A 10,642-nucleotide genomic window follows, 5' to 3' on the forward strand; every position below is an offset into this window, starting at 1 on the left:
TTCATTACTTTGTTCCATATTTGGCAATGTATCGTTAGTATATATATGTTCACATCCTTTCATTACTGGAAAATATTTCCTTGCTTGGACTGAAAATATCTCTTTACAGTATTCCAAACACTTGTTTAACCTGGCCTCCTTTGGACTACTTTGTGAAATTTTAATTCCGGGAAGAAGGGCAAAGCAAGGTCCACAAAAAAGTGTGATAAAGAGATGAATGGGAAAAAAATGCAAATGGAAAGAGACATAAAAGTGCAAACGTTTTTAAGAATGGAATAGGAGCAATACATCATCTATTCACAGTATTAGCAGTGAAAATTATTTCCAGCCTTTGTAGCAATGGTCTATTATTTGCATGAAACATAATATTCAGTCTAAAAAAATCACTTAGGCCAGGTGTTAACAGCTGTCGAGGTGGGAATAAGCAGAGTTTTATTGCTTGTTCACTGACCTACAGGCTGCAGCTCTTTGCAACACATTCTCTTCCTGAACCTTGTTGGCCAAAATCAGGTAACAATAAGACCTGTTCACAAGGGGGAAGTCCCCTATGTCTGAAAAAGATAAAATGTTCTTGTCAAGATAACCCCAAAGGTTTCCCTGAAACACTGAACATTTGTGTTGGCCTGAAGTCTTTGCTCTTCCAAGCAAGGACAATTTATTCTGTCTTGTGAGGAACGCCACAGGGAGTGTGCAGGGAGTAGTGAAGTTTCTGCTAGACAAGTTCCCATCTCCTAGAGCTGTGCATTGTGATACAGGAACAATTTAGACTGCCAGAAATATGTATGTTAATGACTGGTCTTGCTTCCAAGATCTCAACAGTAGATGACTCATCTAATGCATCACAGTACCTCATCTTGGTACGGGATAGATTCTAGACAGACTAGAGACCTACTGGAGAAAAATGTTATTACAGAGCCCTGAATTATGCTGTACTGTAAATGCACCAAGGCTGACAAGGCTGTATAGGCAGAAGATGTCACTCCTATGTGCATCTTCATTATTGATATTACCACACCAGCTCTTTTTGAGTCCAACTTTTCTGTCTCTGAATGAAAAATAAGATCTCTAATTTGATAATTAATTATTACACAAAGTATTTTTGACTGTGCCTTTTGTTTACTTATAGTTGGCATGCAGGCTCTCTGGTCTAAGAGCCAAGACACAAGAGATAAACAAGCAATGATATAAGACTTAACCACTATTTATGTTCATTTTTTGTGGCTATCTTTTACATTTAACCAACATATATATGTTCTTTATTATTCCAGCTCTAAATTATTTGAGACAGCAGTTGGAAGACAAAGGAGGATACTGATTTCTATCAGTGTCTCTCTTGTGATCTCTTTGACACTAGCACAAGGTCTATGGAGTTTATTTTTCTTCAATAGATCAGTCTACTCCTCCTAGACCTCTTATCCTGATGAAAGAGTGTTGTTGGCATCTCCACAGGAAATACTACTTCTTCATAAAGAATGGAAGACAAATATTTTCATTATCCCAATGGCAAGATGTGTAATATTAAAACTTCTTGTATGTTAATACTTTTTCCTCCACACTCTCTCCAAATACCTTTTCTCTCAGATGGTGTAAATGAATAATGGTACCAAAATAAACTCAGTGGTATTGTCTCTGTTGTCTTTAAACTAATATAAATTTGAATGTTAATATTTTTATTTCAACACTGTAGAAAGTTTACGTGTGTATCTTTAAGCTTACTGGTTATGAATTAATCTGTTGCAAGGCATCATTTTCTTTTTATCTAGCATCACTTACTCAGCAAAAGCTATCTTTTTTTGTATCAGCAGGAGCTTTGGAGGAGACACTATCTAACATTGGCAAAAAAAAATTAGAAGTAAAGGAATAGAAATGAACTAGACCTGAAAAGTTGTGTCTGACAAGTCTCCCAAGACTCCATGTCATCTCCTTCTCAGAAAAATGAATCCAACAAAATGTGTATGTCTTAGAATAGAGGAATATTTTCAACAATTTGCAAGATTTCAATAAAAAAAAAATCTCAAACTTAGCATTCCTTGTATGGAGACATTATTATTTCTCTGTTTCTACTGTTTCTGATGAAGTAATTTTACCTGATACATACTAGGATTGTAATTGCTTTTTAAGGGAGCTGCTTCATGAGGGAGTGTTGTTCCTTATAGACTATTACAACTAGTTCTTACTTATTTTTTTCACTCCCATCTGATTTAGCTCCCAGTTTATTGCTTTCTAAGATAATGATGCTGCAGTCGACATAGGTATCTCTCATTCTCCTTCTACAGTACAGTCATCCATGTCATTAATTTTTTCTCATATCATGATCTTCCATTGAATTGGAGATTCCTCCCAAAGCTCTATAGTTCATTAAATTTATACCAAAGTCATCGATGGAATATCAATATATTCTTATCTATGATGTTCCTGGATCTTAATATTTTTCCTTCTAACACAAACTCTTTTCTCCAAGGAATGAACTCTTGTTAATTTTATTCAAAGTATTTTTATACGTTACCAGACAATGATCCAAACTGCAGTAGAGATTATCTTGAGGGAAAAAATTCTCTTCAAAGATGCAAACAGGTGATAGATCTGATGTCACTGCCTGGATGTCACCAGAAAATGCAACCTTGGGTTATTTTTATTTAAAAAAAAAAAAAAAAAAAAAAGATCCAAAAGCAGTAGCACCCTATGACCAATACTCGAAAATCTAATTGCTTTAGAATACTCTGACGGAAGACTTTGGGATTAGAAGATATGTCTACATTGGAGAGCATTATAGTGTAATAGGGGTGAATCAGTGGAGTGAAACTTTTGATTCAAGCGATGTATCCTCTGCAGTATAGGTATTTTTGATGGGGTGCTTTAGAAAAGCTCCAGCCTTATCTTATGCTGAAGTGCAGGAGGTGTGCTCCTACGAAACCATTCTTCACTTATCTTCCCTGTAGACCATATAAGGCATTAAAAGGCATAATTCAGCCATCCTTTAAATAATGACAAAGACTGGCAAAAATATAGGGTGAAAAATCTCCCTAGAGATAAAATGACTTATCATGTACTGACTTTGATATGTAACAAGAGACATCAAAAGTAAAACTACATCTAAGAATTCTCCATTTTTACCAAAGATATACCAGTTACACCCACAACTTATGACATCCTGAAAAAGGATTGTCTTTGGATTTGTTTTAGCTACTTATATAACTTAGGAGAACTAAAGTATCTCTTTCTTTTCACAGTCTTATATAAATTTGAATTTTGAATGTTTTTTATTTGACATCTTTCATATAATTACTATCTTGTTTAAATATCACTGTGCTATTGCCTGAGGTAAATGCGGTAGAAAATCACTATGTTCAATGTTACTGCCTTATAGTTTCATCCCCTCTGTCAAAATGAGGACTTTTTTTTAATTCTGCAGGGCAATTTTTATTTCATTTGATTGTTCATTCCTAATGTGGATGAATAAGTTGCTGGCTATCTACTTACAGACACAGAATATTTCCTATGTCAGTTAGGCAAGCTTAAAATGGATCTGTGCACTTCCGTCACTGTCACAGATTTTTTTTTCCCCACTGCACAATAATGAAATGGAGAAAAAATATTCATTAACTTTAAAAAAAAAAATCATTTAAATGATTTAAAGTCAAATCAATTGCTGTTAGTTCTAAGTCATATTCTCAAACATAATACAGAATAACTTTAGTAAAGAACTGACCATGTTCAAACTTTTGCTTCAGAAGAGCTGGAAGTGAATTCAAAAGGTGAGTGCCGAGTAGGAATTCTACATTGACATGCAACAGCTGCGGAGCCATAACAGCACGGTGCTTGAAGTACTCAATAGCAGGGGAACTGGGTACTGGCTTCCCTATCCAGATGACATTAAACTGTCATTAGATAAATAAATTATGGTGATGGCAAAAGCATGGACCAGAATACAAATCCAGCTCTTTTCTACTTAGTGAAGCATCTTATGACGTAGGAAAAATAAGTTGCCTTCCAAATCTCCAATTTCTGTGGCGACTACTCTAAATACTAAGCTACTGTGTGAAAGGCAGACTGCTAAATGTGGTCCAGTCTCATTCAGGCAGCTAATTGCTTCTTGGTGTTGAGAGTCTCAAAGTGGAAAGGAAAGGGTGCTTAAAGACTTATTTTTATCATTTCTAGTTGACTCATTTTGAAAACGCCCTGCTCAGTACTTTCTTCTTAGGTGCTTAGTTCAGCAAAATTCAGCTCCTAGGAGGCAGCAAATAACCTACACTAGCACACAAGCTTTCCTTTGGAGCTGGTCCTTAGGCTACAACTACCACTTTAGGTACCTACATCTGAAGGTTTTGTACCAGCAACATTTGCAAATCTCTGATATCAATTAGGAAGTGACTAACATTTCCACCTGTAATATCCTCACTGTAACTAAGCTATTGCCAGAGGCCATGCATATGAACACTGAACTTCTGACAGCATTAAATTGGTAGGTATCTAGATCATTAGATTCAAAACTCATAAAACAGACGTTACTCAGTGTACTCCATAAGAAAGACTGAAACACATTCTGAGTATTTCAGCTATACTGAAATAACAAGAGCTTTGGCAGCACCTCAGATCAGCCAAATCTTTGAAGTGGACTCTTCCAGAGCTCTACTGCAGAGTGACCCCACTAAAGGAGATGGAAAATTCAGAAAATCCAGACTTTAACAATCGTTCAACTGGGATAGCCAATTTTTTATTTTTATTTTTTTAGATAGAAAAAGACAAAGTGACTAGGATAGATGAATAAACAATTAATTAATTAAATTTTAAACCATTTTCCCCACTCCAATTCCTCTATGATCTTAAAGTAGGTCCTTGTTTCTATGCTTTAGTTTAGTCAATCTGGCAGCTGCTCAGCTAGAACAAATTGCACAGAACTCTGCAGTTAGTAGGGACCTTGATTCTATTATCCCCTTTCTAATAAGGCTTTCAGTTTGCCCAAGAACTGTAGGATCCCAATTCATTGCTATACTTGTCACTACCTCCTACCCCCCACACCCTTGGCAGTTCCCAAACTTCCCTACAAAGGGAATCCACATAGTCCACTCACCTTCATTTTGAACAGTGAATTAAAAGAAGTCAAAAAAAAAAGGAAAAAAGAAAATTCTCTGAAGGACTTACTGTTGTGAAACTTACCCTAAGAAAGTATTGTTTATAGCACACAAGTAGGTTATCGTATTTCTTCACAGCACTCTTAGTCACTATCTACTTGTTCAATGTGCTGGTGGTTTTGTATCCCAGGCCTACCAGCCCAACACACCTTTACACTGCAGAGCAAGGATAACATCTATCTTGCTAACACTGCAGCAGAGTCAAGGGCTGCAATATTAATTTGTAACACTGCTGCTGCCTTAAGAATGATGCCCAGAAGCCTGGAGTACCTAAAGAAAAATTGACATCATGTCTACAGAAATTGTTTGGCACACAAAGTAAGCAAAGCTCAAATCTGAACCTACATTTAAACTATTTTGGGGTTTTGTTTGTTGGTTTTGTGGGTTTTGTTTGGTTTTCCCCCCCCAAATTTAGTACTGCCAAAAACATGTACAGTATTGGTTTCATAAAGTGAGTTTAAAACCATTGATTTCATACGGGCAGTACTGTATCTCATAGGAGTAATGAAAAAAACCAAAACCCTATTCTATGCAGAAATGTTTATCCATTGGTATTCATCTCTTAAAGCTTTCTGTACTCTGTGATAACGTGACCTTTGTATTTTCTATTGACCGCCAGACTTGCATTCAATATAATACTCTATTTAAATATTAATGTGTTAAAGCATATAACTGTAGCATATGTTACTTTTTGTTCCACTTCTTTCTTGACTTATACTACAGGGTTTAGATTTTACCAAAAACATGAAATATGTCCTTGAAAACTTATAACTAGATCTTTATAAATATTACAAAAACAATAATTTTGCATCAGTATGGTGAACAAGCAGCAAAGTGCCTGAAGAATATAAATTGAATATTCTCTTGAAGAATCGGTAAAGGTTAAAATTCATCATTTTAACTGATAGGCTTTCTTTGGGAAATAACTGATGCACTGAATACAAAATGCTATGACAATTCTGTGTTTCACCTTAGTGGGTTTTTTTCTTGAAAAACAATATTTCTTCAATAATAAAGCCTACCTTTTCCCATTCATTCCAGAATTAAAGCTTCTTACAATGTTTATCTTGGTCCACAATTGCTATTTTTTTTCACCTTAAATGGAAACTTTTCATCTGGATGAACACATCTGTCCATTTCAGGAGAGACTGCAATCCTATATGTAATACACTAAGACTTAGGGTTTTTTAGGAAAAGATTTAATCTAGGCATGGCATAAAGACTAATTGCTAAATACCACATTTACTACCACAGTTTCCATAGTGATTTTCAGACTGAAGCAAGCTGGAGGCTGAAGTAGAAAAATCGGCATAAATACAATTTATGCTAGAAATAACAGCATTATTTGGAAGCACCTGCTTGTCCCAGGCACTGCACCAATGCCAGTAACAGAGATCTTTTCTTTTCAATGTATTATTGCCTACTTAGTGAAATAGAAAGGTACTGCCATCTTTCTACAGTTAGAAAATTGAATTACAAAGAAATTGAATGACAGTTTTTCAAAATAATATTGGAAGACTGTTGCAGAAATAAACCCAAGACTGTTGAGTTTCAGTCCAGGTTATAAACCAGACTTTGGTTTCCATCAAGTAACTTTACTCCCTTTAACTTTAAATTCAAACTGCAAATTAACCTCCTGTGCTGATGGCCTGAAGCAGTTGACTTGCATGTAAATCAAGTATCAGTTTGTGGAGATTAGCTAATTCCAAGTAATATTATTTCTTTCTACCATGTCAATACTTCTACCCACTAAAGACTCTCAGTAGAATGTGCTTTGTTAATTTGGGGTGCGAAACAAGCTTTTAATTGCCAATTTAAAACTTACTAGTATCATTAGATTGTGTTAAGAGAGGGGCGTGCAGGGTCCAGTTGTTTTTTCTACCATTGCTGGCAATCTGCCTATCACTAGTTCAAACATTTCCTAACTTTCTCCTTGAGATAATCATTACCCACCCTCTAATGTCAGGCATCCCATGATCCCCAAGAACAAGCTCTGTGACAGACAGACCAGTCACTTCGCGTGGAGCATCGTTTTAGTAAGCCAAGAAAGGAGCTGCAGGTCCATGTATCCAAGCCCGCTGTGAAGAAACTGTACTGTAGCACTGCAGGTTAGAGACAGATTTTTCTTTCTTAATTCACCTCCAGACAGACATATCCATCTGCTAAAGTCTCTCTAAAAGTTCACCACAAAAGGCACAATGACATCGAATGTGTGTTCATGTGAAGTTCACCCCTAATCTTTAGATGAGCTAAGAATTATTCCTGCTGCCATTATATCTTTCTCTTTTTTCCCTTTTCTTTCTGCAGACTATTCAGATAAGGATTTTCATTATCAATGTTCCCACTTTACTCTGAGTAAGTGGAGTGCATGAAAAAGTAAAACTTACAAAAGAATGACTCGCAAACACTGATGCCACCATTGGACTTGAATTTAAAGCTATCACACAAGGACACTGTTAACATTTATGCTCCTCTCTGTAGGCCAACAAGTTGAAATATTACTTGAAGTATTGGATCAGTTTCTGCTACGTTTCATTTTGATTGATGTCCTCTATTAATATCAGTGATGCTAGTTAGCTTTACGAGACCCTAAAGGGTAGTCAACTAGTTAAAACTCCAAATGAACCTCATACCAGCCGTTTAGCCCCTTGAAAGTTTTGCTGAGCACTGACAGAAGATCTTATCAATCATCACAATTAAGTGCTTTCATATTGTTCCTTCTAAGGGGAGCCAGTTGAAGTACCACATGCTATTTTTCCTTTGAAGTACCATATACTATTTTTCCTTTAAAAGTCTCTGTTCTCCTTCTCTAAGGCAGCAGTTTCACTTTTGAAATTAAGCTTCTTTTGCAGGAGAGTGATGGGCCGATGAAGAAAACTTTTTGTTTTAATAATCAGCAGTTTCTATGACATGACATAATTTTTTCAGTGCTCAAGGCCTTTTACAAATCAAAAGAAATCCAACTAAAACAGTAATTAATGTCAAATGACTAGTCACATATGGCCCTATTTAATTAAAAAGTTCTAATCTTTGATTAAACCTCACTCACTCTTGTGACTGCAAAGAGTTGTCTGAAAAGAGAAGTAATTGGATACATAATCTATTGTGTCTTCTAACTGACACCTGCTAATTGTCTCAGCAGCAAATAGCAACAATCTAATTTAGAGAGTTAAAAAAATGTATCTTAAATATTCAACAGATTTTTTCCTGTGTTATGTATTCCTTTACTACACTGGGAACATCCCTTCAGGAATTCATCCCTTTAAGAATTTTCTGCCCTCTAAGAAAATTATTCCATTCTCTTTGAATAACATGCTTTCCTATAGTAAATACAAACCACATGATTTACTGGTCCATTCTTTTAATGCACAGTTAATGTTTTTTTCTAAATATTGACTAATCTACCCAGCAGCCATTGCAAACAGGCTTCTATACCCATAGTTTACAGGAAGAAAAGCAGGAGGAAGGAACCACAGGAATTACCTTCACAGGAATTCTGACTAATTCACAATTTCAGCTGAGGAAAAACTGGCAGCTATAACCACCTTGAGCTCTACAGCGAAGGACCTGCCCCCTCTTCCTCACTCTCTTGTGATCTTAGAGCAGTACAAAGAAGACTGCTAACGCAAGAGTGTCTCAGAGGAAAGAAAATCCTTTAACAATTTCCACTTTTTTCTTTTTTAACTCATCAGTGTAGAGTCTAAATCTGTGATATAGCATAAATTATAGTCACTATTATGTCTGTGTTTGCTGCTGGGGTGCTTTTTCCTCCTAGACTTACAGTTAATCTACAAGCTAGAATTTTTTCCTGTCTTCTATGACATAATCATTTGTTCTTTGCAGTTTTTCTGCACTAGAATTATGACACTCCAAGTATATTGCTACTCCCAGCTAAAATTCCTAACAAGTATTTTGACTGTTTTATGTCTTATTTTACCAATATTTTAAGAAGTCCTTTGGTGCACTGAATGAAGTATTCTTAGGGAAGAATACCACCAATGTCTTTTGATAGTATATGAATCAAAGCCACACATCATCCCCCCCAAGACAACTGGTAGGTGAGATGTGTATGCAAATATTTTTTGGTGATGATGGTTTCAGACACAGTTAAGCTGTCACATCTCCAGTCAAAACTACCTACTTGGGTGCAGTAATTTTCAACTTTCTTGCAATTCAAACCTATCTGGACCCACCCCAGTATCTGGAACAGATTTGCTGCCACTATAAAGGGACCATCGTGTCACAGTTGTAGTTGTGGAGGTATCTATGTCAGATGTTGCAGGGTGTGTCTTCTAATTGGACACTACAGAGAATTCTAAGCCCACTGAACAATATCTATCATTTTTCATCTATTTATGTGCAAAGCAAGGAAAAAGCAGCTTTCACTGTTCTGCAGACATAGAAACTGTAGCGCAGCAAACAGAAATAACGTGTGCAAGATCACAGAGATAATCAGTGGTAGAATCAGCAAAAAAAACCCCATGTCAGCTGATTTCCTTATTGCTGCTCTACAGTCAAAATATTAACATAGCTATCTATCAGATAGGTGTGAATGAGCATATATATATATAGTTAATATAGATAATTTTGTGAATTTTTACTACAGCAAGCAGGCCACAGCATGCCAACAGAATAGCAATTGAACACAATGGAAGTCTTGAATATATTCTTTTAATATAATCATTGACTTTCAAATGTTCAATTTGGGCTCCTTGGTCAAACCACATCTTTTCTCTATCTACATTATCTTCAGTTATGCATCTTTTTTTTCCCTCTCTGCTTCATGCTTTTATTATCTCTGACCTGCTGTGACCTCTTAGCCACTATAAGCTTTTTCCCTCTAATCTCCCTCCTCCAGTCCACTCCAAACACTGCAGCCAAGCTTATCTTCCTTGTTCACTACTCTGATCATGTCAAGTTATGTCTCAGTCCCTTAGGTGGCTTTCTGTCTCATTACACTACAAGGTCAAATTTCTCTTCTTCAATTTCAAACCTTTGCAAGAGTCTAGCTTAACCTACGTCTGGACTGAGTTCTTACTCTTTTCTGGCTAAGATACAGCTCTGCCTACTGTGTGTATCCATATCTCACGCATGACTTCCCATTTCTAATCCCAAAACTGTTTGCAGTGCCTAAAATATCCTCTTCAGTCTACCGTGCCAACCAAATTCACGTTCCTCCTTCAGGTATCTTTATGTATTCTGTGAAAATTTGGTTGTAAGTGCTTTGGGGTAGGAGTCTTGCTTTTGAAAATATGAGACATTTGTGAAGTTGCAGATATAAGAATGACATTGAAGAAATAATAATTACGGAATTTACTTTATCTTTCACTATACTGTAAATAAATACAAAGTAGCAGTTAAATATATTCTAACTAAGTAAACAACAGAAATGTCTCCAATTCTCTTTTCTTCCAGATTTAAGTTCAGGCAAAGGAAAAAGAATAGTGGTTACTATGTGTCAGTCAGATATACCTGACAAATTTGATTTCCTCATCAGATTGCCTTTCCTT

This window comes from Cuculus canorus, chromosome 1 (assembly GCF_017976375.1).
Source record: "Cuculus canorus isolate bCucCan1 chromosome 1, bCucCan1.pri, whole genome shotgun sequence".
NCBI classification, from domain to species: domain Eukaryota; kingdom Metazoa; phylum Chordata; class Aves; order Cuculiformes; family Cuculidae; genus Cuculus; species Cuculus canorus.